The sequence below is a fragment of the Bos indicus genome, chromosome 16 (genome assembly GCF_029378745.1).
Source record: "Bos indicus isolate NIAB-ARS_2022 breed Sahiwal x Tharparkar chromosome 16, NIAB-ARS_B.indTharparkar_mat_pri_1.0, whole genome shotgun sequence".
In the NCBI taxonomy this organism is placed as follows: Eukaryota; Metazoa; Chordata; class Mammalia; order Artiodactyla; family Bovidae; genus Bos; species Bos indicus.
In genome coordinates this window covers 19122415-19147997 of record NC_091775.1, presented here as the reverse complement: position 1 = coordinate 19147997, position 25583 = coordinate 19122415, and positions in this window count along the sequence as shown.

Sequence of the window (25583 nt, the reverse complement as noted above, 5' to 3'; positions counted from 1 at the left end):
TATCTACCCTGGAATGTTCAATTTTCTCAGGCTCCTTAAAAATCATTCATGCCTTTCTACTCATTTTCACTTGTTAATATTGACCCAGTTTTATCTTCATGTCATAATTTACCTTTTTACTTTTATTTTGCCTCTTCCCTTCTCAATCCCTCCCCCCTCCAAATGATATTTTCAGATTATCATGTATCTGTTTTTTCCACCCAATAGCTTTTTTAGAGTTCAAGATGGACATAATTGAGAAGTGGTGGTCATGATTTTTTCCACAGACACAAAATTTTTAACAAAGATTAATTCTTCTTATATGAAATAATTGATCTGTTATACTTTTGCTAGCATTTCAATTAGAGCAGAGGTTATCATTGTAATCCCTGACATGTACCAATTTTCAGTTTAAATTCATGTATACATTCATTTTCTCAGAATACCCTAGGGATTGTTCATCTTTTATATTTATATTGTCCCAGATATTTTTTCCAGTGACCTAGGACATCCATCTTTCTAGCAGTCTGCCTAGGAGATTAAGATTGTTATAAAAGAAATATAAAGGGAAAGAATTACTATTCTAAGTAGAATTTTGCAGTAAGTAAATGCTAAATATTTTACTAAAGGATTTCAAGAGTCAAAGCCAGAAATCTCAGGTGAAGTTGCTTCTTCTTTAAAGTAGAGATTTTTATCCCTCTCATCAATAAGGGTTGGACCTTGGAATAGATTTACCATTTGAAGGAATAAGAAGGATGGATTAGAGGAGAAGAAAGTCTGAAACTCACTTTATAAAGCTTGGGAGTTTTGAAAAGTGTGATAAAGGGGATAGGAGAGGCAAAAGATCAGACAAATGGGTCCTGTGTCTTCTCTCTGAGTCAAATAAGTTAGAGAGGCAATTTAGAAATGGCAGAGAGGAGGGCCCTTGACTGAAATAATGTTCAGGACACTGGGAAGAGGGGTGTGTCACAGCAGGCTGCCTTGGGACAGCTTGAGGGTGGCGTGAATGAGCAAGAACAGTAACCCGGTGTGGTTACAGACGTGTCTGACATTTAGCATCCTCAGTCACTCTTCCTTTCTGTGTAGTCTTATGATCTAAGGAGGGACTTAGATGGTGACTAAGTGAAGAGAGGGCAGGTCTGGACTGCCCAGCCCAGAGGCTCCATGGAGGATGTTACAGAGATGCAGAGAGGTCTGTTGTGAAAGTGAGGTCACGATGAAGTCAGCTCAGTCATTAATCACCACTAGACCCTGACCGAAGAATTGATGCTTTTGAACTGTGGTGTTGGAGAAGACCCCTGAGAGTCCCTTGGACTGCAAGGAGATCCAACCAGTCCATCCTAAAGATCATCAGTCCTGGGTGTTCATTGGAAGGACTGATGTTGAAGCTGAAACTCCAATACTTTGGCCACCTGATGTGAGGAGCTGACTCATTTGAAAAGACCCTGATGCTGGGAAAGATTGAGGGCAGGAGGAGAAGGGGACAACAGAGGATGAGATGGTTGGATGGCATCACTGACTCAATGGACATGAGTTTGAGTAAACTCCCGAGAGTTGGTGATAGACAGGGAGGCCTGGCATGCTGTAATTCATGCGGTCGCAAAGAGTCACACATGATTGAGCAACTGAACTGAACTGAACTGAGGCCCTGACCAAGTCAGAGGAGGCCACCCTGTAAATTCAGCCCTCATCCAAGTTAAACCACCTCCTGACACAATGGGGATGCTCAAGAGGACATGAGTGTTGAATGAAGACCAAAGAAGTGAAGGGATGCTGTGTGGATTTCTGAACGATTCCAATCTATGGGCATAGTTCAGTTCAGTTCAGTCACTCAGTCGTGTCCGACTCTTTGAGACCCCATGAATCACAGCACGCCAGGCCTCCCTGTCCATCACCAACTCCCAGAGTTCACTCAGACTCAAGTCCATTGAGTCAGTGATGACATCCAGCCATCTCATCCTCTGTCATCCCCTTCTCCTCCTGACCCCAATCCTTCCCAGCATCAGAGTCTTTTCCAATGAGTTAACTCTTCACATGAGGTGGCCAAAGTACTGGAGTTTCAGCTTTAGCATCATTCCTTCCAGAGAAATCCCAGGGCTGATCTCCTTCAGAATGGACTGTTTGGATCTCCTTGCAGTCCAAGGGACTCTCAAGAGTCTTCTCCAACACCACAGTTCAAAAGCATCAATTCTTTGGCACTCAGCCTTCTTCACAGTCCAACTCTCACATCCATACATGACCACAGGAAAAAGCATAGCCTTGACTAGACGGACCTTTGTTGGCAAAGTAATGTCTCTGCTTTGAATATGCAGGGCATGCTAAATCAAAGTACTATGTGCATACAAGAAAGAAGATCAAAGAAACCTGAAAGTCTAACTTATAAAAGTCTATAAAAGACCTAATTGTTCAAACTAAATTTTAAACAAATACAAGTCAATTTCACATTGTTTTTCCCCCAATATAGAGTTTAATTTGGGAGATTGTGTAGTGGATTCTGGAAGACAATTTGATCAGTCAGACAAAAAGAGGTCAGGTTTTTTTTTTTTTTTTTTTTTACTTATCTAAGTAGTTGTGTGAGAAACTCTGCTAAAAGTGTTATTTGTATCACAATGGACAAGTCATTGTAAAACTGCTAGTATTGGGTTGGCCCAAAAGTTTGTTTTAGTTTTTCTGGCAGATGGAATGCAAAACTCAAATGACCTTTTGGGCCAACTCAGTATTTTATTTTTTCATTATCAAATATTATAATTGTACAATACTGAGAAGTATAGAACAAAATGCAATTATTGGAGGACAACTGCTCTGCAATATTGTGGGCCAACTCAATTCATATTTTCATTTGGAAAAATAAATAAGTTAGACAATCCTTAAGGTGTTTACCAATTTGAGAGTCTATATGTTATAGACATCACTTTGCTGGCAAAGGTTCATACAGTAAAGGCTATGGTCTTTCCAGTAGTCATGTGAATGTTGTGAGAGCTGGACCAAGAAGGTAGAATGCTGAAGAACTGATGGTTTCAAACTGTGGTGCTGGAGAAGACTCTTGAGAATGCCTTGGACAGCAAGGAGATCAAACCTATCAATCTTAAAGGAAATCAACCCTGAATACTCATGGAAGGACTGATGCTGAAGCTCCAATACTTTGGACACCTGATGCAAACAGCTGACTCATTGGAAAAGACCCTGGTCCTGGGAAAGATTGAAGGCAGAAGAAGAGGGAGACATAGGGTGAGATTGGATGGCATCACTGATACAATGGAGGATGGCATTACTGATGCAATGGACATGAACTTGGGCAAACTCCGGAGGATGGCAAGGGGCAGGGAAGCCTGGCATGCTTTAGTTCATGGGCTCATGAAGAGTCAAACAGGACTTGGTGATTAAACAGTAGCAGTGGGTTATATGTAGCCTGTCCTTTTTATATAGAGGACAGCAGTGTCTCATTGTTTGCTTTTTTTTTTTTTTAATGTGATAGAATTAAACTGATATATTGAGCGTGCCTCTTTCAGCCACACTTGTGACCAGTCTCATCAATTTTGAAGACAGCTAACAAAATCAAGCAGTGTTAGGTTACAGCTGTAAAGTAGAACAGAGATGTCTACCCTTTAGAGAGTGAAACTCTCACTTTGTGATGAGTAAGATGCTCCAGCCAGTGTAAACAAATATTTTTCAATTTTTCAGAGGCAGAGGGCCAATCTCCTCATTTCTTTATTATGCCAGCCTCACCCAGCACAGCTACAGCTGCGCCACAGAAAACTTTTTTCCTGAAATATATCATTTCCCTATTGAAATTCATAACTTTCTAAGTGCTATTTCCACTTTTTTTAATTAAAAAATTTTTCTTCCTGACCAAGCTCCCTTCTTGCCTAGCGCTTGAAAAATTGGTAGATTCTTAATTTTCCTTATGACTCTACCACAAAAGCTGCATTCTTTGTGATACCTGCTGACTCTGTTGGCCCAGCTGTCTGCCCAGCTAAGACTTTGGTTTTCCTGACTTCTGGGATCTGACTCTATTTCAGCATGCATGCATTCCACAGTGTTAAGGGTCCATCTCCTGGGCTTCCCAGGTGGCACTAGGGGTAAAGAACCTGTCTGCCAATGCAGGAGACATAAAAGTCACTGGTTAGATCCCTGGGTCTGGAAGATCCCCTGGAGAAGAGCATGGCAACCCACTTCAGTATTCTTGCCTGGAGAATCCCATGGACAGAGGAACCAGGCAGACTACAGTCCATAGGGTTGCACAGAGTCAGACATGCCTGAAGTAATATCATGCAGCATGTACTTTTTGGGACACTGAGGGGCTTAACCCATATCGCCTACTAACATATTATCACTGGTTAATATCTGACCTCCAACTCTGATTACAGACATACGTACTCTACACGAGCTTCTTGAAGAAGAAATGGTACCTTAGGGAGCCTTATATCTGCTATGGTTCCTGGCCTCTTAACCTGCAGAGTAAATGTTTCACAGATAAAATGGATAACTCTCATTCAACACCCACTTTCTCTTCCCATGTCGTGTTCTGTTTGATTCTCCTCATCCATGGCCCTTTTGTGTTTTATTTACCCATGCATCCCTTTAATACCAGTTGTTCACTTTCAAACCAGTCCTCTCCTTTGCTTAAAAACAGAGTTTTGGATAGTTTGAAGATATGGCTGGTAATACAGCTTCCCCAGTAGCTCAGACAATAACGTCTGCCTGCAATGCAGGAGACCCGGGTTTGATCCCTGGGTTGGGAAGATCCCCTGAAGAAAGAAATGGCAACCCACTCCAGTACTCTTGCCTGGAAAATCCCACAGATGGAGGAGCCTGGTCGGTTACAGTCCATGTGGTTGCAAAGAGTCAGACAGGACTGAGCAATTTCACTTTCACGTGGGTCATCAGTTTATGTAAGTGCCAGATGACTTTCTATGTGCTCAGTCGCTTAAGTCTTGTCCAATTCTTTGTGACCTCATGGACTGTAGCCTGCCAGGCTCCTCTGTGCATGGAATTCTCCAGCTAAGAATACTCAGCTGGGTAGCCATTCCAGGGGATCTTCCCCACCCAGGGACAGAACTCTCATCTTCTACCTCTCCTGCATTGCAGACAGATTATTTACTGCTGAGCCACTGGGTAAGCCCACCAGATAACGTGAGGAAATTACATTTTAAATTACTTTTTAACCAGGCTTTATTTTTTTGGCCCTAAGATAGTTTTGCACAGGTGAATCTTACTTTCTTACTCAAAATACAAAAACTTAATTATTACATCATGTTCACAATTATAATATGCTGCCATTTTAAATTTAACTAGAAAAAGAGGGCAAGATACACAAAACTTGAGTGTACAGAACTTTCCTTCCATAACTGAACCAGGGATAGAACATAAGTCACTTTTATTCTCACCTGGGAAAACTGATATAACTTCCTCTATATCCACTCTTGTTATATGCAGTAGAATAAATAATAAGAAAGTGACTCTATTTGTAAAGGAAAATGGTTCAGAAAACCTTGAGTAGAAATTTCAAATAACATGGTAGTTACAAACTGAGTGACTTATTCGTCATGGAATCAATAAAGCTATATGTGAGAGGTGATGGCAGAAAACTAGACAAAAAAATGTATAATACAGCGATAAAAATATACCTGGAAATGTTATGAAACAAATTTGAAACCTATTTCATTGCTTGAATGGAGTCTGTGTTCAGAATGATAAGAGAAGGCATTCTGTATTTTCTATCTCAATGATCTTTTGTAATTTAAACCACAAGAATATCATGGGACGCTGCCCAGCGGGGCTTATGCTGTGCACTCTGTGTGTTCTGAAACAAGCCCTGGGCTCGGAATTAGTGAAGTAATTGATAAATGTAAAGCTTCAGCATGACACATAATTTAATTTTCAAATGTTGAAACAGAAACTCGGCATCTCAGAGGTGCACTGCTATCTTAGCTGGCATTTCTTCTCACATCACAGTGCAATTGAGATGTGATTCTTTTCTTTCAAATTAAATAACTTCCCAATGCGTTTTTCTGAAAGATGCTGTTTCCTGACAAAGTCACTTTGTGCATGGCCACTCTAGAAATGAGTGCTGTGGTGGGACCTCAGAACCTGTAGACAGTTGATTTACTTACCAATTTATTTAGAGCAATTGTTTTGTTTTTAACCCCTGGGGTAAAATTTAGATTTCTGCATGTGGAGAAGATTCAGCAAGTTTGTAATGAATAAAGACACTTGAAAATTATAACAAGTCAAAGAGGGACAAAGGTTAGTACTTCATCTTATAACTTTCCAAACTGACTCTTTAGTTTGTCAAATGTGAATAGGAAAACCTGTTTCTATATCTACGTTAATTTTTTATGTTGTTTCAGGAATAAGAAATCTGACAGCATTCCCTACTCTCTATCAGGGAAGAAAATTAAAGGCAACCGCAAGCACTGTAATTACGATTGCCTAGTCTTAATATACATATCTGTGTCAGTTCAGTTCAGTTGCTCAGTGGTGTCCGACTCTTTGCGACCCCATGAATCACAGCACGCCAGGCCTCCCTGTCCATCACCAGCTCCCGGAGTTCACTCAGACTCACGTCCATCGAGTCAGTTATGCCATCCAGCCATCTCATCCTCTGTCGTCCCCTTCTCCTTCTGCCCCCAATCCCTCCCAGCATCAGAGTCTTTTCCAATGAGTCAACTCTTCGCATGAGGTGGCCAAAGTACTGGAGTTTCAGCTTTAGCATCATTCCTTCCAAAGAAATCCCAGGGCTGATCTCCTTCAGAATGGACTGGTTGGATCTCCTTGCAGTCCAAGGGACTCTTGCACACAATTCTCAAGCTACCCTTTTCTTCAGAGTGAAATGATTTTTCAGAGCTGGGAAAACAGCTATAGCAGTCAAAATTAGTAGTTTGGAGAGAAAAAAAGAACAAACATTACATTAAAAGAGATTATTTTATTCCTTTCTGCAGCATATTAGAAATAAGTTTTGCTACTTCAGTGTATAATAGCACATCTGAATATGTGTGTGTGTGTATTGTTGTTGCTGTTGCTCAGTGGCTAAGTCATGTCTGACTCTTTGCAACCCCATGTACTGCAGCATGCAAGGCTTCACTGTCCTTCACCATCTCCCTGTGAAGTTTGCTCAAACTCAAGTCCATTGGAGCCAGTGATGCCATCCAACTGTTTCATCCTCTGTCTCCCCCTTCTCCTCCTGCCTTCAATCTTCCCCATCATCAGTCTTTTCCAGTGAGTTTGCTCTTTGCATCAGGTGACCAGAGTTTTGGAACTTCAGCATCAGTCCTTCCAATGAATATTCAGGGTGATTTCCTTTAGAATTGACTTGTTTGATCTCCTTATTCTCCAAGGGACTCTCAAGAGTTTTGTCTAGCACCGTATTTCAACAGCATCAAATCTTTGGTGCTCAGACTTCCTTATGGGCCAACTCACACATCCATATATGACTACTGGAAAACCATAGCTTTGACTATTTGGACGTTTGTTGGCAAAGTAACATTTCTGCTTTTTAATATGCTGTCTGGATTTGTCATAGCTTTTCTTCCAAGAAGCAAACATCTTTTATATAGACATGCATACATAACATACATATATATGAGGTATGTATGTATCCATGTAAATATTTTCATTACATATTTGATCATTTTCAATGTAATGAAATGTGGTATTCTAAGTAATTTTTTCCTATGAAATTATTAACAATTCAGCAGGAAAATAAATGTCTATACTATGAGAAGGGAACATTACATTACAGGTATCACCATTAAAGATGCTTAGCTGAAATAAAGACTCTGACAATGAATATGTGAAAAATTAAAGTCAAACATAAGCGTGTGGAGTTATTCCAGTAATACTAAGTATAACTCAATATTAGTACCTATAAGGCAGGTGCAGAGAAAAAGAGAATGAGCCAGGCAGTCAGGCAAAGAAAAGGAAATTTACTAAAGGGAAATGAAAAGGTTACCGGCCCTTGAGAAGAACCAACAGCCCACCCTTCTGGTAGATCCCTCTTATACCCCATAGATGGGAAACTGGGTCCTCTGAAGGCAGGTGGTTAACTTATCTTTAGCTTGCAGCTGGAGTCTGGCAGTCATGTAGTCTTAAGAGAGCCCCCAAGGTGTCCCACGGTAGGGTGGTCACATAGTCTTGAGAAAGGAACTGCTAGAAGAAAAACAGGATGTCGCTTGAGCAATGTGGTCAGTCTCATAGGTCACCGTGACTTCATCTTTTGTTTGAGAGGTCAGCACAATGAGCCATTTTACCAATAAGCCCCCTTGCAGACCCTATCAGTACCTTTATTAATGCAGTTAATCACATCTCTAAGACAAAGATGAAAATTCATAACATCCCCTCTAAATTGGCAAGTTTTTTGGTAAATCTCAGTATCTTTTTGTTGTTGTTGCTGTTGATTAAATAGAAATAGTAAGACATTACTTTGACAAGCCAATAGTTGGCTCTTTTCCATATGGGATCTCCTCCTTCCTTATATGCTATTAGTTGTACATCCTAGTGGTATAGCTCCTGAAAACTTCTCAAATCTGCATACCCCTCCGGTTCCGCTGCTAATGCTTAGCTTTGTCTTGTATTATCTGTCACTTAGACTACTACAATCACCTTCTAAGTCTCCTTTTTGCTATTTTTCTCATTCCTTTTCCATGTTGCTGTCAGGGTGATCTTGCCAAAATGCAAATCGTATTTTATTTTCCTACTAAAAAAATTGATGGTTACTCAGCACCTGCTGAAGAAATTCCTAATTTCTGAGCACAACATACTAGATGTGCCATGCTTGGGTATCTGATCAACCCCCTAACTTTTGCCTTCTGTCTTTGTCACGTTATAGTGGAAGTTCCAACTGTACTGAACTAAATTTTGGGGCCATCAGCTCTCAGAACTTGTGATATTTTTCAGATATCATCATTGTGGCTTAGAATACTTTTCATACTCTACTCATCCTCAAAGAGACAAGATTTAATGCAAGCATCAACTCCTTTGGTGTCTCAGACAGTAAAGAATCCACCTGTAATGTGGGAGACCTGGATTTGATTCCTGGGTCAAGAAGATCCCCTGGAGAAGGGAATGACAACCCACTCTAGTATTCTTGCCTGAAGAATTCCAAAGACAGAGAAACCTGGCGAGCTACACAGTCCATAGGGTTGAAAAGAATTGGACACAACTGAAAGACTAACACTTTCACTTTCAACTCCTTTGAGAAATCTGTTCAGACCCTCAGAAGTGAGAGAATTCTCTATGGTTTCACAGTACCCGCTTTTGGTCAGTTATACAGCATTTCCATTATATGATGAATAGTGATTTACATCTCCTGGAGAGAGAGATTCTACTTCATTCAGTTTTGTATTCTTGGTACCAGCACTGTGTCTGGGACATGATAGACACTGCTAAGTATATGTAGAAAAAATTGACTAATATTTCTTCTAGAATCATATTTATCATAAGGCTTCATGGAATGGGAACATAGTTAGGAATACAGTAATCCACCCTCGGTGTCTACAGGATCCTCATGTGCAACTGAGGACCAGCTGAAATTTACCAGTGTATAAGGGCGTGCTGCAATTCATGGGGTCACAAAGAGTTGGACACGACTGAGCGACTGATCTGATCTGATCTGATCTGAAGCAACTTGATCATTGAAAAAGCAAGAGAGTTCCAGAAAAACATCTATTTCTGCTTTATTGACTATGCCAAAGCCTTTGATTGTGTGGATTACAGTAAACTGTGGAAAATTCTGAAAGAGATGGGAATACCAGACCACCTGACCTGCCTCTTGAGAAATTTGTATGCAGGTCAGGAAGCAACAGTTAGAACTGGACATGGAACAACAGACTGGTTCCAAATAGGAAAAGGAGTACGTCAAGGCTGTGTATTGTCACCCTGCTTATTTAACTTATATGCAGAGTACATCATGAGAAACGCTGGGCTGGAAGAAGCACAAGCTGGAATCAATATTGATGGGAGAAATATCAATAACCTCAGGTATGCAGATGACACCACCCTTATGGCAGAAAGTGAAGAGGAACTAAAAAGCCTCTTGATGAAAGTGAAAGTGGAGAGTGACAAAGTTGGCTTAAAGCTCAACATTCAGAAAACGAAGATCATGGCATCTGGTCCCACCACTTCATGGGAAATAGATGGGGAAATAGTGGAAACAGTGTCAGACTTTATTTTTCTGGGCTCCAAAATCACGGCAGATGGTGACTGCAGCCATGAAATTAAAAGACGCTTACTCTTTGGAAGGAAAGTTATGACCAACCTAGATAGCATAATCAAAAGCAGAGACATTACTTTGCCAACAAAAGTCCATCTAGTCAAGGCTATGGTTTTTCCAGTGGTCATGTATGGATGTGAGAGTTGGACTGTGAAGAAAGCTGAGCACCGAAGAATTGATGCTTTTGAACTGTGGTGTTGGAGAAGACTCTTGAGAGTCCCTTGGACTGCAAGGAGATCCAACCAGTCCATTCTGAAGGAGATCAGCCCTGGGATTTCTTTGGAAGGAATGATGCTAAAGCTGAAACTCCAGTACTTTGGCCACCTCATGTGAAGAGTTGACTCATTGGAAAAGACTCTGATGCTGGGAGGGATTGGGGGCAGGAGGAAAAGGGGACGATAGGGGACGAGATGGCTGGATGGCATCACTGACTCGATGGACGTGAGTTTGAGTGACTCCAGATGTTGATGGACAAGGAGGCCTGGCGTGCTGCGATTCATGGGGTCACAAAGAGTCGGACACGACTGAGTGACTGAATGAACTGAACTGAAGGACTTGAACATCCACAGATTTTGGTATCTGCATGAGTCCTAGGACCAGTTCCCCCTGTATAACAAGGGACAATTTGTGCTGTTCAGAGTTTCATACTTCAGTTATGTCTTCATTCTTTTCTTTCCCTTCCCTTCCCTTCCTTTCTATTTCTCTTCTTCAAAATAAATCCATTTGTTGAAATGAAACAACAGTAAAAACAGACCAGAAATGCTTCATCCATGCCTCCCATCCCCCAACACATGTTCACATCCTTTCCCTTTGAGGACTCAGTCCCATGGGTGTGGTGTGGAGGAAACCCAGTGGGATGCTGCACAAATAGTGGGTTTATTTCACAGCTGAGGAGCAGCGACTTTATGCATCCCAAATCCTTTATAAGCAAGCAGAACTCTTGACTCTTTTCCCTGGTAAGAGCTATCATATCTATTTTCCAAGAAACTAGAAGTTAAATCTTCTTGAAAGATAGTCGCAGACAAAACAAGTGTCTCTGAACTCAAAATATGCAAGAACACAAACCCATAAATAATGATCTCCCTGTTCATAGATCACCCCTCCTATTTTCTATCCTTCATACATTATTAGCTGTGTAAACTTAAGTTCTTTGTACAACAGTTTTCTCATGTGTCAATAATAAGAATAAGAGTACCTAAACCATAGTGTTATTGCAAAGAAGTTGCATTGAGTATTTATAATACATATATGTATTATATTTGTATTTATAATACATATAAAGTTCCTGTAGTTGAACTTTTAAACAGTGCTCTTTAAATAATTAATATTATCATTATGGTTATCATTTTGATTGTCATTGGTTCTTAGCTTCTCTCCTTGGTCTACTATAGCATAACCTTAAAGTGATTCTGCCTTTAGGCTCTCACCTTTCCTGTTAACTCTTTTTTTCTATTTCCAAAGCATATTTCCTCAATTATATATCAGTATTACTCATTCCATTATTTTATAAATTTTTCATTCTAGGCTATGTGCAGAATTTAAGCTTCATTATAGAATACGAGTCCTTTCTAATATGACTTGATGCTAACTCTAGAATTTTTCTTCAGTCTCTAGTATTGTTTTATTTTGTAAACTGATTATGCACATTTAGGCCTCCATACCTTTGGTCCCACTGTTCCCTCAGCTTGAAATCCTTTAACTTTTTCATTATCTGTGGAAATCCTTGTAATATGGCAAAGGTCCACACCAGTCACTGCTGTCTGAAAACTCCCTTCCAGGCATACACTGAGGCTATTTATTTTCAGTGTTCCTTTCATTGTAAAATCACTTCTAACTACATGATTCTCAAATTCATAATCTATTCCCTTCTTTATAGTTCTCCACTTTCAATTTCTACTCATCTTGTTTGTCTCTAGTTGCCAACATATTCCAGTAATTCTCTTTAAGCATATGGATTGATGTAGCAGGCTCACTTTCTCACAGCCTTAGAATCTAATTGGTAACTTTCTTTTGGACATTTGATTTAGACTCTTTCAGCAGGGCAATGGCTAACAGAGATCTGCCAAGAGAACACACTGTTCATAGGAAATACCCTCTTCCAGCAACACAAGAGATGACTCGACCCATGGACATCACAAGATAGTCAATACCAGAAACCAGACTGATTATATTCTTTATAGCCAAAGATGGACAAGCTCTGTATAGTCAGCAAAAACAAGACTGGGAGCTGACTGTGGCTCAGATCATGAACTCCTTATTGTCAAATTCAGATTAAATTGAAGAAAGTAGGGAAAACCATTGGGCCACTCAGGTATGACCTAAATCAAATCCCTTACAATTATACAGTGGAAGTGACAACTAGCCTCAAGGACTTAGATCTGATAGACAGAGTGCCTGAAGAACTATGGACAGAGGTTTGCAACATTGTGCAGGAGGCAGTGATTAAGACCACCCCCAAGGAAAAGAAATGCAAAAAGGCAAAAAGGTTGTCTGAGGAGGCCTTACAAATAGCTGAGAAAAGAAGAGAAGTAAAAGGCAAAGTAGAAAAGGAAAGATATACCCATCTGAAAAAGCTGGCTTAAAACTCAGCATTCAAAATACTAAGATCATGGCATCTGGTCCGATCACTTCATGGAAAATAGATAGGGAAACAATGGAAAGAGTGGCAGACTTTATTTTCTTGGGTTCCAAAATCACTGCAGATGGTGACTGCAGCCATGAAATTAAAAAAGACACTTGCTCCTTGGAATAAAAGCTATGACAAACGTAGACAGCATATTAAAAAGCAGAGACATTACTTTGCCAACAAAGGTCCATCTAGTCAAAGCTATGATTTGTCCAATAGTCATGTATGGATATGAGAATTGGACCATAAAGAAAGCTGAGAGCCAAAGAATTGATGCTTTTGAACTGTGGTGTTGGAGAAGACTCTTGAGAGTCCCTTGGACTGCAAGGCAATCAAAGCAGTCAATCCTAAAGGACATCAGTCCTAAATATTCATTGGAAGGACTGATGCTGAAGCTGAAACCCCAATACTTTGGCCACCTAATGTGAAGAACTGACTCCTTAGAAAGCACCCTGATGCTGGGAAAGATTGAGTGCAGGAGAAGGGGATGACAGAAGATGAGATGGTTGGTTGGATGGCATCATCGACTCGATGGACATGAGCTTGAGCAAGCTCTGGGAGTTGGTGATGGACAGGGAAGCCTGGCGTGCTGCAGTTCATGGGATCTCAAAGAGTCAGGAACAACTGACTGGCTGAACTGAACTGAACTGATACCCATCTGAATGAAGAGTTCTAAAGAAGAGCAAGGAAAGATAAGAAAGCCTTCCTAAGTGATCAATGCAAAGAAATAGAGGAAAACAATAGAATGGGAAAGACTAGAGGTCTCTTCAAGAATATTAGAGATACCAAGGGAACATTTCATGCAAAGATGGGTAAAATAAAGGACAGAAATGGTATGCACCTAACAGAAGCAGACTATTCTGTTAAGAAGAGGTGGCAAGAATACACAGAAGAAATACACAAAAAAGATCTTAATGATCCAGATAACCATAATAGTGTGATCACTCACCTAGAGCCAGACATTCCAGAGTGCGAGTCAAGTGGACCTTAGGAAGCATCACTATGAACAAAGCTAGTGGAGATAATAAAATTCCAACTGAGTTGTTTCAAATCCTAAAAGATGATGCTGTGAAAGTGTTGCATTCAATATGCCAGCAAATTTGGAAAACTCAGCAGTGGCCACAGGACTGGAAAATGTCAGTTTTTGTTCCAATTACAAAGAAAGGCAGTGTCAAAGAATGTCCAATCTACTGCACAATTGTACTCATCTCACACACTAGCAAAGTAATGCTCAAAATCCTCCAAGTTGGCTTCAACAGTACATGAACTGAGAACTTCCAGAGGTTCAAGCTGTATTTAGAGAAGGAAGAGGAATCAGAGATCAAATTTGCCAACATCCATTTATTCATTGAAAAAGCAAGAAAATTCCAGAAAAACATTGACTTCTGCTTCATTGACTATGTTAAAGCCTTTGACTGTGTGCATCACAACAAACTGTGGAAAATTCTTAAAGATGGGAATACCAGACCATCTCACCTGCCTCCTGAGAAACCTGTATGCAGGTCAAGAAGCAACAGTTAGAAACAGACATGAAACAATGAACTAGTTCCACATTGGGAAATGAGTATGTAGGGGCTGTATATTGTCACCCTGCTTATTTAACTTCTATGCAGAGTACATCATGAGAAATGCTGCGCTGAATGAAGTGCAAGCTGGAATCATAATTGCTGGGAGAACTACCAGTAACTTCAGATATGCAGATGACACCACCCTTATGGCAGAAAGCTAAGACAAACTAAAGAGCCTCTAGATGAAGGTGAAATAGGAGAGTGAAAAAGTTGGCTTAAAACTCAACATTCAAAAAACAAAGATCATGGCATCCGGCCCCATCATTTCATGGCAAATAGATGAGGAAACAATGGAAACAGTGACAGATTTTATGTTCTTGGGTTCCAAAATCACTGCAGACTGTAGCCATGAAATTAAAAGTTGCTTGCTCCTTGAAAGACAAGCTATGACAAACCTAGATAGTGTATTAAAACACAGAGACATTACTTTGCCAACAAAGATTTGTACAGTCAAAGCTATTTTTTTCCCCAATAGTCATGTATGGATAGGAGAGTTGGACTGTAAAGAAAGCTGAGCACAAAAGAATTGATGCTTGTGAGCTGTGGTGTTGGAGAAGACTCTTGAGAGTCCCTCGTACTGCAAGGAGATCAAACCAGTCAATCCTAAAGGGAAACAATCCTGAATATTCATTGGAAGGACTGATGCTGAAGCTGAAGCTCCAATACTTGGCCACTAATGCAACAGCCAGCTCATTAGCAAAGACCTTGATGCTGGGAAAGATTGAAGGCAGGAGGAGAAGGGGACAACAGAGGACAAGATGGTTGGATGGCATCACTGACTCAATGGACATGAGTGTGAACAAGCTCCAGGAGATGATGAAGGACAGGCAAACCTGGAGTGCTGCAGTCCATGGCATTGCAAAGAGGGATGTGACTGAGTGAATGAACAACAACAACAAAGCAACAAGCTTTGCCTACCTTCTTTTTCCGGAGCATTGCTGCTTCTTGCGTCTAGGATTATGACCCTACAAGTCTAGAAGGAAATCATCAATGCATCACAACCCTACCTTCCACTTTTTAAAATCTAACACACATTTTTGAATAAGTAATTTGTCATCTTGATGATCAGATGACAGGATAAGCATTAAAAAAATCACTTAGTCAAAGCTACAAATACTAAAACAATGCTTTCATGAGCATAACCTTCTTAATGTAGATTGTGTCAATTAAGCATGTACAGAAGGAGATTTATTGCAATTAAATCATTTAATATACTATATTTAATTATACTTAATTAAGTAAAAATGTAATAGAATTCAGAAGAAATAAACCAAAGGAAAAATCTGGATAAAATAATTTAAAAAATGTATCCTATGTGCTGAACTACATTTGTAATGGAAGTTAAATTACAGCTCTAGATTTATTTTATTTCAATTTTCAATCATAGAACCCTATGGGTTTTATGGGATGTGTTTAATCTCAGAGTGCAAGATTTCTTGAAATCCAGTGTTTTATATTTCTTTCCATCTCTTATAAAGATCAAACCTTATTGAATGCATTCAATGAATAGCCTTTGCTATATTGAAACAAAATTTTTTAAAAATTCAAAATCTGTCAAATTAAAAATGCTGCAGTTCATTAATACACAAATCTAAATCCATAAAGGCAGTGATTGAAAGATTATTCTGTAAATTATCCTGTATATTAAAAAGCAGTTGAAGCAAAATTCATGTCAATCAACAAAATGAAAATAACATAAATGGTAACTAACATTAAGTTAGAGGTTATTAAAAATCAGGGCTAAGATTCATAGGATTGAAGAGAAAATTTGCTCTAGAAAGAAAATAGGTAGAACATGAAGGAGTAAAAATACTAAACATGTGAGACTATTGAGGGTCACAGAGTATCTTTCTAAAATTTGCCTTATACGTATTTAGTAAAATGAAGAGAAAATATAATACATGCCCTTTGAATACACCAGATGGCATCCGTACCTGTCTTGTCCTGGGCCTCTGTAACCAGAGCAGTTGCCCTAGTTTCTTCTTGGATGCTGGAATTGGGCTTCCCCTGGATACCCTGCCCTTGGATTAGCTATGAGTCAAACGAGCTTCTAATGGCACTAGAGGATCTCAGATTACCCTGCTTGTCAATAGCTTGTCTCAAATGCCAGTGAACTCAAGAAGGTTCATTTACTTGAATGAACCAATAGTTAATTATCCAGGGCCATCTCCTCTTCTAACCTCCTCTCTCTCAGATCCCACCAACTATCCCCATCCTTCAGCACAGTTTTCCACAAATGATCAATTGGGCCCACCCAAAGGAGCTGCTTGGAATAACCAGGATCACAGAGGAGATCTGAGGACCTGGCTCCAATTTTTTCTTCGAGGCTGTATTCACTTTAACTAGTCTGCTCCTACTCCAGGCAAAGTTTTCTTTCTTTCCTCCCCAATGCCTTTCCTGTAATAATTCATTTCTTTTAAAATCCAAATAGCAGGCGCTAGAATTTTCTTAGCTGTGTGAAGCCCAGGCAGGAAATAGGCACATTTGTTCAAGAAAAGTGATATATTCAAATTTTGATGGGAAAGAAAACAGTGCTTCAACTTATAAACAAAATGTTAGACTTTCCCTCCGAGTATTATTACATTATTGATGTCTATTTGTAATGCTATTCTATGCTAAGTCACTTAGCCTTATGTAAAATTTGCAGTAAGATAAACACAGAGTAAGAAAATTTAATATTTCTACCTTATTGCCATTGGATAGAGATAATTGGCTGTATTTCTAAATCAAAATAATCAGGTTTCAGAATAACTGTGTAACTTAGCCAGGAAATATTACTCACAATGCAGGTCTTTAATGAAAACCCATTTATTCCTTTATTCTTACTTTTAGAACTTGATTATTGACATTTAATTGGGTATTTCTGATATTTTCCTAAGATTAATGCATGCCTAAGAGAAAATTTTCCCTACTTAAGCTCTATTTACTCATTATATTATCTTTTAGAATCATTTTCATACTTGATTTTGAAAACTATCAATTTACTCTGTTTGAAATATTCTGTTTCTATATTCTACATCAAACTGCTGGTATGATTGAATTACTGTCCATGTAGTAACAGACTTTTAATAAATTGATGAAAGAATTGAATAAAGTAAAATAAACTAATCTTAACTCTGCTCATGAATCTTTACCCAAACCATTCTTTAGAATGAAATTTAGACAGATTACTCAATAACTCTGTAGATAGATAGATAGACAAATAGCCCTTCATGTATTGTTCCAGCATAAACTCTCCTATGCCACTAATTAAATGCTCAATTTAGAAACAAAAATTATAATGAAGAGGAAGCATCATTCTTGTCACTATGGAAGAGATTTTGACAATATTCTTTGTTTTCATTACTGAAGTTTGATTTAGCAGTTTGGTAAAAATAATGAATTCTTCAGCAAATATATCAATATTTCAGATTTCAATGCACCTTCAATTTATTGGTTATCTGGATGGCTACATGGTCTCCCCAAGAAATAAGTCCTCTTTTTCACAGTATGCTTTTCTTTATTGGAAGCCTTGATTTCAAATCATGGGTTGTGGTAAGGCAGAGTTCCTAAGTGTTATAGCTAATGCAGAGTTTTTCTAAACACAAGGTTCTAAGAGGAAATCAAACAAATAAACTTGAAAGTTCTCTTTGCCAGGGAATTATTTCAGGCAACCATTGTTAAGTGTCTACTATGTTAAGAGTTCCTTCGAAGAGAGAAGACATAGCCAATGATGGTATATTAAGCATGCCACATACGAGTTCTGTACTTGACTCTAGAGTACAGAAAGAAGTAAACCAGACAATTTCTACAATCTCATGAAGCCCACAATACAGAGGATGAGATGAGTCTTAAAGAATTAAAGTGTTATTTACTGGTTATTGTGGTAATGGCATACATGGCATATTGTAAGAAGGTAACATATGGACCCCACTCTAGTCTGCAGGTATTGAAGTCTTTACTGATGAATGAACAATTAACCTGAGTTGGAACTGAAGGAGGTAGAACTGACCAGGAAAGGCAGTGACCAAATTAAGCAGTATTAAATTTAAAGTGATTTTTATAATATCAATGTTGGTGGGAATGTAAATTGATATTGCCACTATGGAAGATGGTATGGAGATTCCTTTAAAAACTAGGAATAAAACCACCATTTGACCCAGAAGTCCCACTCCTAGGCATATACCCTGAGGAAACCAAAACTGAAAGAGACACATGTATCCCATTGTTCATTGAAGCACTATGTACAATAGCTAGAACATGGAAGCAACCTAGATGTCCATCGACAGATGAATGGATTAAGAAGTTGTGCACAACAAAGGAAACTATTAGCAAGGTGAAAAGACAGCCTTCAGAATCAGAGAAAATAATAGCAAATGAAGCAACAGACAAACAACTAATCTCAAAAATATACAAGCAACTCCTACAGCTCAACTCCAGAAAAATAAATGACCCAATCAAAAAATGGGCCAAAGAACTAAATAGACATTTCTCCAAAGAAGACATACAGATGGCTAACAAACACATGAAAAGATGCTCAACATCACTCATTATCAGAGAAATGCAAATCAAAACCACTATGAGGTACCATTTCACGCCAGTCAGAATGGCTGCAATCCATAAGTCTACAAGCAATAAATGCTGGGGAGGGTGTGGAGAAAAGGGAACCCTCTTACACTGTTGGTGGGAATGCAAACTAGTACAACCACTATGGAGAACAGTGTGGAGATTCCTTAAAAAACTGGAAATAGAACTGCCTTATGATCTAGCAATCCCACTGCTGGGCATACACACTGAGGAAACCAGAAGGGAAAGAGACACGTGTACCCCAGTGTTCATCGCAGCACTGTTTATAATAGCCAGGACATGGAAGCAACCTAGATGCCCATCAGCAGATGAATGGATAAGAAAGCAGTGGTACATATACACAATGGAGTATTACTCAGCCATTAAAAAGAATACATTTGAATCAGTTCTAATGAGATGGATGAAACTGGAACCTATTATACAGAGTGAAGTAAGCCAGAAAGAAAAACACCAATATAGTATACTAACGCATATATATGGAATTTAGAAAGATGGTAACAATAACCCTGTGTACGAGACAGCAAAAGAGACACTGATGTATAGATCAGTCTTATGGTCTCTGTGGGAGAGAGAGAGGGTGGGGAGATTTGGGAGAATAGCATTGAAACATGTATAATATCATGTATGAAATGAGTCACCAGTCCGGGTTCGATGCACGATACTGGATGCTTGGGGCTTGTGCACTGGGACAACCCAGAGGGAGGGTATGGGGAGGGAGGAGGGAGGAGGGTTAAGGATGGGGAACACAGGTATACCTGTGGCGGATTCATTTCGATATTTGGCAAAACTAATACAATATTGTAAAGTTTAAAAATAAAATAAAATTTAAAAAAATAAAATAAAAATAAAAGAAGTTGTGGTGTGTGTGTGTATATATATATATACACACACATACACACACACACTGGAATATTACTCAACCATAAAAAGGAACACATTTGAGTCAGTCCTAATGAGGCGGATGAACCTAGAACCTATTATACAGAGTAAAGTGAGTCAGAAAGAGGAAGTATAATATAGACTATGTGTATTTTTAAAGAAAGCTTTAAAAATTAGTTATTCCTAATCATTTGAAAATGTAGAATGACATGACTACATATGAACAAAGACCAGATGGCAAATCAAGTGATGGACACTAGAATAATTGGGAAGGGAAGAACTTGAGCTAAAGGATCAGTAGTTTTTTTTTTTTTTATTTTTAAACTTTACATAATTGTATTAGTTTTGCCAAATATCAAAATGAATCCATAGTTTTGAAGTAGATGAAAGAAGGGGAACAGTTTTCTTATTCCTCTTGCTCAATATCCCCCAGTGTTTGTGTAGGACCTAGTATGTTCCAGCAACTGTGTTGAATGATAGGATACAAAACAGACTAAGAATCAATTCCCTGCCTTGAGGATCTCATAATAAAGGAAGGTAGACCAATGTATTTCAAAACATGTCAATACAATATGAGTAACCTTGACAGAGATGGGGGTCATTGCCCTGAGAAGAGAGTAAATAACTGCGCAAAGAAATTGGAGAATGATTTACAGAGGAGATCACGATAATAGTAACTAATTATTGCTCTAAGTGCTAACTCAAAATTAACTCATTTCAACTTCATGTTGACATTTTTGGTAGAGATTACTAGTAGACTCCATTAGCAAGTGAGAAAACTGAAGCAGGCAGAAGTAAAGGAACTTTTTTAAGGTTGTATAGTTAGTAAATAAGACTTCCCTGGTGGCTCAGATGGTACAGCGTCTGTCTACAATGCGGGAGACCCGGGTTCGAGCCCTGGGTTGGGAAGATCCCCTGGAGAAGAAAATGGCAATCCATTCCAGTACTATTGCCTGGAAAATCCCATGGACAGAGGAGCCTGGTAGGCTACAGTCCATGGGGTCACAAAGAGTCGGACACGACTGAACGACTTCACTTTCACCATACTCAGTAAATGGTGAAGACCAGATTCCATTATAGGAAGTCTGACTCCAAAGTCCACATTTTTAACCACTACTCCTGGATAGTTAAAATCATCATTCTTGCACTGGGAATGAAACAGGACACTACTGCATGTGTAAAAGCAGCCAACACCCACTGTACTCTAGTGTGCTGTGAGCATCTTGGGGATAAACAGTTTCCAGGGTCTGTTTCTCAGCTTTGTAGACTTGGGAATTCAACATCACTTGTCCATACTAAGATAATTTAATATAGGGGCTAACTAATGCTGATCAGTCATGATAAAATAATTGGTCTGGAGCAGCCATGGGAGAACAGAGTTTGAAGACAGACATAACAGAATTTGCATTTTGACTCCACCTTATACTCACTGCTTGTTCTTGACCAAAATGTTTCAAGTCTTAAAGTCATACTAACCTACTGGATTCTTGTGCTGTGTTTGTGTGTGTGTATCTGGTTGAAAACTATTGCTACAGCACCTGGATAAACCTGTAATCAGGATGGTAATGGTAGTGATTGTAGCTGACTGTAATTTATATATACCTGACACAAGCATTTATCAGGATATATTTCTTCTGGGTACTGTAGATGGCACTCTGCCACCGTTGTCCTCTGTTTTTCCAGTTTCTGTGGAAGATACTGTTGCTAGGCTCCATTTCCCAGATGGGAAAACTGAGGAATATGGAAGTTAAAACACAACTCTTTCTTGATCAGGGTCATTCCCTTCTGAGTGACTCACTATTTCTCAAAATATGTAAATACGTATATCTGGTTACAGGCTGCCAGAATCGGGATCATTTAAGCGACTCTGCTTTGAGCCATCATAGATTTGTTTGATAGTTCAGTGTTCATGGTTACTGACTACATATGGACTGGAACAGAAAGAGAAGAATTGAGAATGTTACTGAGGTTTTTACTTTTTGGAATGTGGTTCTACGGTGATGTTGGTAAACTAGAAAACATAGTGTGGTGAGTGATTTGGTAAGTTAAATTTTAGATACACTGACTTGTTAATTATAAGCTAACCTGATTGTTCCTAGCTTTAGGCATCTGAATATATAAAATACATAACTGTCTTGCAAGTATAACTGCAAAAACATCTTTAAAAGCAATGCAGCTCATAAGAAGATAAAATGAAATGTGTTCTCCCTTCTCTTTCTCTTTCTAAATCTAAAACCTCTAATTCTGTTACTTCAGTTCAGTTCAGTTGCTCAGTCGTGTCCGACTCTTTGCAACCCCATGAATCTCAGCATGCCAGGCCTCCCTGTCCATCACCAACTCCCAGAGTTTACTCAAATTCATGTCCATTGAGTCGCTGATGCCCTCCAACCATCTCATCCTCAGTTGTCCCCTTCTCCTCCTGCCTTCAATCTTTCCCATCATCAAGGTCTTTTCAAATCAGTCACTCTTAGCTTCAGGTGGCCAAAGTATTGGAGTTTCAGCTTCAGCATCAGTCCTTCCAATGAATATTCAGGACTGATTTCCTTTAGGATGGACTGGTTGGGTCTCCTTGCTGTTCAAGGGACTCTCAAAAGCCTCCAACACCACAGTTCAAAAGCATCGATTCTTCGGTGCTCAGCTTTTTTTTATAGTCCAACTCTTTTACCAGTATAATTTCTAATTGTAATACCTAACATCTCTGTAAAAATATCATTGTAGACACAAGTACTATTACATTAAGGTAGATTCTGGAGGTAAAATTCTGAGTTCAAATTGTATGCAAATTTTAATTTTTATCCTCTAATTATACCGCTAAAGAGCATGCCTCATAAATTATATAAAATTGATTTCAATATTAATAAACAATTATTAATTCATGTCAAGCAGCAGAAAAGTGAAAGTGAAAGTCATGTTGGACTCTTTGTGACCCCATGGACTATACAGTACATGGAATTCTCCAGGTCAGAATACTGGAGAGGGTAGCCTTTCCCTTCTCCAGGGGATCTTCCCAAACCAGGGAACGAACCCAGGTTTCCCACATTCCAGGCAGATTCTTTACCAACTGAGCCACAAGTGAAGCCCAAGAATACTGGTGTGGGTAGCCTATCCCTTCTCCAGCAGATCTTCCTGACCCAGGAATCGAACCAAGGTCTCCTGCATTGCAGGCAAAATTTTTTTATTTTTTTAACCAACTAAGCTATCAGGGAATCTCTCAAGCAGCAGCAGGTGGACTAAATAAGTTACTCTAGTTTTAATTTGATTTCCCTGGGTAACTCATGAGATGAAACATCTTTTGGGTGTTCATTGACCATTTCCAATGGGTTTGTTTTCTTTATCGCTATTGTCTTATTTTAGCTAAATTATCCTCTCATACATCCTTTGAAATTTATTGTACTGGTTTTGTGTTTGGTTTTATTTTTCATGGTGGTTTGTAAAAGGTTTTTATATTAACATGAAATGTATTCTTATATGTGAAAGTGAAAGTATTAGTCACTTAGTCGTGTCCTAATCTTTGCGGCCCCAAGGACTGTAGCCCACCAGGCTACTCTGTCCATTGAATTCTCCAGACAGGAATCCTGGAGTGGGTAGCCATGCCCTTTTCTAGGGGATCTTCCCAAAGCAGGGATTGAATCCAGGTCTCCTGCATTGCAGGGAAATTCTTTACTCTCTGAGCCACCATATTTGTCAATTATATTTTAACCTTGTCTATAGTATCTTCATAATCCAAATTCTGCATTTGCTTATGCACATTTTACTTTATTCTTTTGAATTTTGTTTCTTTCTTCACATTTGAGTAAAAGTGTTTTGTTAATTTAATGTGGCTTTGATTTAATGTGCTAGTCCATATCTCATGTTTTTTTATATGGTGGAGATAGGGATTCACCTTGCTTTTCCCTCTCAAATTGATAGACAATTCATAAACTTTATTTACTGATTATTTCATTACTTTCTCATTGACTTGAAATTTCACATTTATACTAAGCTTGCTTGATAGCCTGCTCTGTCTTTCTGTATCTTCTCTCTCTTCTCAGTCTGACCCTCTATTTTGGATTGACTTTTATTGTCATTGCCATGTCAATATCACTGTGTCTAATTCTTGGTGAAGAATTATTGTATATTTTTAAAACTAGCATGGAACAGTCTATTCTCCTTTTTGAAAAAAATTATGGCAATTCTATTTCTCTTCTAATATAAAACCTTAAATTAACTTTGATATATTTTAAAAATTCAGTTAGACTTTGATGTGGTTTCATTTAATTTATAGCTTAATTTGAGAAGGAATGGCATTGTCACTATATTGAGTATTTCAGTACATAAACATGAAGTATTTTTTTAGTTGCTGAAACTCTTAGGTTCTACTGTTTTTTCCGTGGTTGTTCAGCAGTTTTGAATTTGGGGTTCATGAGAGGAGGTGAGCTCAAGTTCCTTCCACTCAGCCATCCTGGCCTTCCCCCCATAAATTCAGAACATTTCTAAAATTCAAAACTAATAGTAACATAAGACTTTCCATTTTTAGGATTGATCTTCAGCATTTCAAGTTTTTTTGTTATTTTTTCTAAGAGCTTCCAATTCTTGTTTTGGATTGCAAGAGTTCATATCTGTATATTGGTCTTGAATTTGGTAATTTGCTAACTTCTCTTGTTTCCTTTATGTTTTCAATGGACTCTTTTAATTTTATTCCTTCGCACTTAAAATGTGCATTTTTTTCTTATTCTTTTGGAATGTTTAGAGTCTTTAGGGATATTTAAAATTAATAATAATGATATATACTCTTGTTTTCTTTCCTTTATGTTAATGGAAATATGCTATTCCTCCATTAAGTTTGTTAAGTTTAAGGACTGAATTTTATATAGAAGAAGAAATGTCCTTGTATTTATACTTTGATAAGAGTTATGTTTCTTTTCTAAAAATTAAGGAATGAAATGTTTCCTTTAAGGTGACTACAACACTCTAAGTGGTCATATTAAATACCACTTGTAAATACATATTTATCAGTCACGTGTGCTGAGCAGCAGACAAAACCATTAGTAAGCCTCATAAAATCAATCAATATTAAAGATGTGAAAGTGAATGTAAGCCTGAAGATAAACTAGATATCATGAAGGAACAGAAATTAATTCTTCTTTGCTTCCATGACCATTGTGTGTACTACTGTTACAGCACTCACACCATTTCATTGTAATTGCTTTATAGTTAGGTTTTCACTTATACTCTGAAACAGTTGGGATGATTCTTCACTCTATTTTTCCTTGGTATCTAGTATAATAATGGATAGAGTAGCTATTTAATAAGTGTTTTTTGAATGCATGGAAAGAGAAGAAATAGCCAAAGTTGTCCAGGATATTCGGGAGAAAATTCTGGCAGAATGGTGGTATTATAAAGAATAGGCTGAAAATGAAAAATTGTCTCTGATTTAAAAATCAAAATTGTCATGACTTTAGCAAGATCAATTTCAGTGAAGTGATAAATATGGGAGATAGAAGTGGTGAGATGAGAAATGAATGGGAAGAGATGAAGTTAGATAGAGGAGAGTACTATTTGGAAAAATTTGAGAGATAAGCAAGAAAGAAAATAAAAGGATATTTAGCTTTTGAGAGAGGTTGTTTTAATGCAACTCATTTCAAGAGTAAGAGTAGATTTGGGGTTATAGAGAAGGACTCTTGAAGGAATTTAAACTTAATGACATCTATCTTCCATTTGAAATAAAGATAATTGAGTTTCACATAATGTATATGTTCTGATTTTTTAAAAAAAG